Source organism: Populus nigra, chromosome 5, assembly GCF_951802175.1.
Source record: "Populus nigra chromosome 5, ddPopNigr1.1, whole genome shotgun sequence".
Lineage (NCBI taxonomy): Eukaryota > Viridiplantae > Streptophyta > Magnoliopsida > Malpighiales > Salicaceae > Populus > Populus nigra.
In genome coordinates this window covers 7,548,588-7,554,587 of record NC_084856.1, presented here as the reverse complement: position 1 = coordinate 7,554,587, position 6,000 = coordinate 7,548,588, and positions in this window count along the sequence as shown.

The window sequence follows — 6,000 nt, the reverse complement described above, 5'->3', positions numbered from 1 at the left end:
TTATTTACAATTATATTAATAATTTATTAGAAATAAGCTAATAATTATAAATTAAAACCAACCTAAAAATCTGTCAAACCATGCATTGATTTGAGGCATCCATTCAGGATGCTTGGATATCTGACTCCATTGAAACAATGGAATCTCCATCGACGATTTAAACGCGGATGATATTACTCGAGCAACCTCAATGTTTGTGAACCTGAAAATAAATGAAATAAATTAAATAGTGATTACTTCATAAATTATGTTGAAATTTTAAAAAAATAAAATAAAACCTTAACAAACTTACATGGAAAGGTCGTCCTTTCACTTTGCCTCGTACTTGCGGGTAAATTGATTTCGCTGCGAAGGCACCCCGCCTCTGCGTTGTGAAGTAGCACTGGAAGAAACAACATCGGTTAACGGCACAGGTGGTGTAGGTGCCTCTTCTTGAGAGGCACCTAAAGAAATATCATCATCGCTGCTAGACGAAATAGCTACGACCGTACGTGAGTGACCAACTTTTGTTTTCATTCTATGCATCTATATAATTTTATACAAATAATTATATAATTAAATTCAAATGTTAAAAAAAATTTGACAGCACCTCCCCTATACTGGATACTACCCAAATCCACAAACCTGCACATATTAACAATAGCCACAACCAATTGACCCAATCTATACTAATTATTCCAACATATTCAATTACTAATCCTAAGGTAAATTTAACATTAAGAATTACAATTCAACAAATTATTCAATAATTATGCCAATGCAACAATAAAATATATTCAATAAATAAAAAAAACTGTAGAGTAACAATTAAAATTAATGGAAAAAATTAAACATAAATCATGCAATAATAGAGTAAAATTACAATTATTCAAAAATATTCAATTACTAATACTAAGGTAAATTCAACATTAACAATTACAATTCAAAAAAGTATTCAACAATTATGCCAATACAACAAAAAAATAAATTAAAAAAAATCTATAGAATAACAATCAAAATAAATACAAAAAAGTAAACACAAATCATGCAATAATAGAGTCAAATTAATAATTATTCCAACATATTCAATAACTAATTCTAAGCTAAATTCAACATTAACAATAAATATTCAACAAATTAACTAATAATAATTATGCCAATACAACAATAAAAAATATTCAATAAATTCAAAAAAAACTATAGACTTTAGGAATGAAATATGCTTATTTTAATAATGTGTTGAATTCAATACTTTATCTACATTACAAAAAATACACCAAAACGAAAACATAACAAAAAAAATAGCAAAAAAAAACCCTTAAAGTAAAATAAAATAGAAGAAACACATACCTTTTAAATTGATGAAGATTCATAAGAAAACTTACTAGAGATTGCAGGTGAAAACTTTGAAGAATGGAGAGGAAAAGAATCAAAATTTAAGGTGAAAAACTGAGGAGAAGAAAAAATAAACTGAAGGGGCGGTCACTGGAACTTATATGACAATTTTACCAACGGATTCACTTGTGTCTTCATTCTCATCCTGAACAACCTCGACACGACCCCGGGGTTTTGTTTTTAAAACAGACAACAAATCCACTCTTGATTGATCCTTTCTAAATGAAGGGGTGTATGTGTAATAAACTTGTTGACATTGCTTTGCGAAAACAAAGACATCGTTTATGTTGCGGAGTCTAGCTTTTGAGTTGATTTTAACCAGACGATAGTGCAGATCAACTCTGATTCCTCTATCAGTCGTGTCATACTAATAGCATTTGAATAAAAACACTCTATTCTACTCGTTCTGATATTACATTTCGATGACCTTTTCTAATCTACCATAGAAGTCAACTTCTAACTCACTACTAGGGGATCCCTTAACACAAACACCGCTGTTGTATGTCTTTCTTCCTTGCCCGTATTCTTCAGTATGGAAAACATATCCATTGACAAAATACCCGTTGTAGCACTTACATTTTCTTTCAAGTCCCAGGCTTAGTGAAGACAATGACTTAGGCGCACTCCTTCCTATTTGATAAACCTTGTATGTAATGTACATCAATAAACAGTAAATGAACAAGAATCTCGTAAAGACATGCATACGTACAGTAATTTTGCAAGTTAGAATGAGTTTGTGATAGTGCTTACATGTGTTCTGAACCACGTGGCAAATTGTTCATCTTGTAATTAAAAGATCTGGAATTCGGTCAGCTGTGAGTTATTGGAGAGCAAATATTGTCAATGTTGCCTGCAACTGATAATAAGTGTATGATATTACAATATATAATTAATAGTATATTACTTACAAAGTTTAATTAGTATTACACATATATAAACTTACTGAATAAAAGGTCTCAACTCATCACAGTTAAATAGAACATAGTTGTGTGCTTGTTTGAACTCTATTTCCTACAAATATCTTCCTCTTGCAGCATTTTTAGGTATGGGACTTCCAGTATTGGAGAATATTGACAAGTTCCCACTGGATGGCACTTCACCGCCATCATCATGCCGTGGAACGCGATTGATTCTCGTTCTTATATGAGGTTCGAAATAGTACGAGATAAATGTTGAGATCTCCTCAACAACATAGGCCTCACATATCGAAGCCTTAACATGCACCTTGTTCTTAACCTTTTTCTTGAGATTAAACAAGTACCTGGATTGAATTAATCAAGTATTTTCAATTAAGAAAAACATAGAAAATACTTTTATATATGAATTACATTGCAACTGTAATATCTAACCGTTCAAATGGGTATATCCATCTATATTGGACCGGTCCTCCAACTTTTGCCTCGAACGGTAGATGTATAGGGAGATGCTCCATTGAGTCAAAAAATGATGGAGGGAATATCATCTCAAGTTTACATAGTGTCTCGACGATATTCGTTTGAAGCCTCTCAATGTGATCAACATTCAACTTGTTAGAGCATATATCTCTGAAGAAATTACTGATCTCCATGAGTGCATCCCATATTCCATTTGGCAACAAATCATGAAAAGCTAATAGGATGATTGTTTGCATAAACACGTGGCAGTCATGACTCTTCATTCCATACAATCTGCAGTCCTCTATATTAACCAGCCTTGATATGTTTGATGCATGTCCATCTGAAAAACGCAGACTCTTAAGCCATTTGTAGACTAGCAGTTGTGCGTTTTTCTCTAACATGAAGCTTGCTCTTGGTTTTGCGACCCGTGACTCATCATAAACCAACTCCATATTTTTACGGTTATAGTATAAAGCTATATCCAATCTAGCCTTGATGTTGTCCTTTGTCTTCCCCTTTACATCCATGACAGTGTTGAAAATGTTCTCAAACATGTTCTTTTCGATGTACATTACGTCAAGGTTATAGTGGAGCAGATTAGTCTTCCAATAAGGAAGCTCCCAAAAGATACTTCGTTTTACCCAATTATGGGTCAAACCAAAACTAGGAAACTTTTGCTTACCTGATTGAAGGCTAAACATAATGTCATCGTACTCTGAGACAACATCATGCAATTCTTCACCAGAAAGACACGGGGATGCAACATCTTTTTCAACTATGCCAACAAAAAATTCTTTTTTGTTCTTTCTGTACCTTTGATTAAGTGGTAGGAAGCGATAGTGACAATCAAAAAAAGAAGCTTTACCTCCGTTTGCTAGCGTGAATGCCTTGTTGTTTTCTATGCAGTATGGACATGCGAGTTTCTCATGCATGCTCCAACCAGAAAGCATTTCATAAGCTGGAAAATCATTGATAGTCCACATCAAAGCTGCCCTCGTAAGAAAATTTTGTTTCCTCGATATATCATAAGTCGGAGCTCCGGAGGACCACAACTACGCCAACTCATCAATCAACGGTCGAAGATAAACATCTATATTCCGCCCCGGGCTGCTTAAATCGGGTATGACAGTAGATAAAACATGAACTCCGACCTCATACACATTCCCGGCGACAAGTTATAAGCTGTGAGTATGACCAGCCAACAAGAATAAGAAGCAGCAAATGACCCAAATGGGTTGAATCCGTCTGTACACAACCCAAAACACATATTCCTTGATTCAGCTGAAAAGTAAGGATACACACTATTAAAGAGTTTCCACGCTTCGCTGTCAGAAGGATGCACCATCACTCCATCAACCGCATCATGTGCTTGGTGCCATGTCATGTGCTCGGTGCCATGTCATGTGCTCAGCAGTCCTTGGTTACATGAATAACCTCTACAGTTTAGGTGTGATCAGGAAGTATCTAGGTTTTTTATATGCCACTGAGTCTTTCCCATGCCAGTTCTAGGTTTGTAACAGGAATGTTTGCATGTCATGCACTTGGTCATCTCAGCATTTTCAAGGTAGTATAACATGCAGAAGTTAAGGCACATGTCAATTTTCTGGTATCCTAAACCGAGGGGGTTTCATCATGGACTTCGCAGCATTGAAGTTCTCTTTTAGCCTGTTCCCTTCAGGTAAAATGCTTATTGCCCATTCAATAATCTTGTCATACCCAACCTCACTCAACCCGTGATTTGACTTGATGGTGAACACCTGTGCTACGGGCGATAATTTACTGTGGTTCGTGCAGCCATCCCATAATGGTTCGTCAGAATCTTTCAATAAATCAAAAAACCTAGCTGCATCTGCATTAGGTTCTTCTTCTATGATTGGATATTGACTGACATTACCTTGATTCATTCTCATTGCATCCATAACCATATTTCTGTAAGGATTAGTGTTGTTATTTGTCGCTTCATGCACGTTACTAGCACTAGAAGTAGACCCAACCACCGTTTCTTCCATTCTCCTCTTACTAACAAATACTTCTCCATGTGCATACCAACACTGGTAATTCTCTATAAACCCTTAGTGTAGAAGATGCATCATTACAACATCTGGATGCAGATACTTTTTATTTTGACACTTCCTGCATAGACACCTAATACCGCATCCAGTAAAATTTCGGGAATAGATGTTGCAAAATTAATAAAACCCTGAACCCCGTTACAATAATCCATCCTCCACAATTCTTGGGGTGAATCTCGATACATCCATGACTTATATCAAACCTCTATAAAATTATGATGATATCATGTATTAATTAACTAAGTTAGGTAAATAAACTTGCAAAAATATTACTTTACCTCGAGATTATCCAACAAACCAATCACAACTTCTCATAAATATTAAATATTCATTATCATTTATCAACGTCCTACAAATTAAAATATATAAATTTACAGAAATTACCACTTTGCAATACCATTGATAAAACTTTAAATAGACTCATTACGCAAGCTATTAATTATTTCAAAACAGCACATGTACTTCGGTAGTTCCATAAAGTTTTAACAATTTACAAACAAATACAATCTTACAAAATCTAAAACAAACCATAACAGGTATAGAATTATACATTTATATACTACAAGTTTGTTTAAGAAATAACAATAAAACATGTACATCTACTAACAAAATACATATACTAAAAAAACAATAAAATTGACATTTAATTAAATGTTAAAATTTAAAAAGATAGAATTACTTACAAAAATTGATAAAATTCATCGGTAAATCAAAACATGGATGTTGTGATCACAAAACTTCAAGAAATATAACTTATTGTGCTGATATGAGGGAGATTTTTGTTTGGGTGGGAGGGCGGCTGGTTGTTTGCAGATGGGGAGAGTTGGGATTAGGAAGAAGAAGGAGAAATAGGAGAGGAGAGGGTCAGCAGAGCTGACATATATTAACTTTTTTTGACGGTTTCACTGACGGAAACTCCATCGGTGATTCTGACGGAAAAATCGACATGTCACCATACGGATCTGCCATTTCAAATCCCTCGGTGATTCTGTTGGCAATTTAAATGGCGAATCAGTCACGTCACCATATATACGGGCTGTCATTTTGAATCCGTTGGAAAAAATAAGCCGCCAAAACCTCCACGTCAGCGACTCGCCTTTTTTTTTAATTCAAAAACTGTAACTACCGACGAAATATTTTCCATCCATAATTCAGTCAATAACTACCGATGGAAAGTT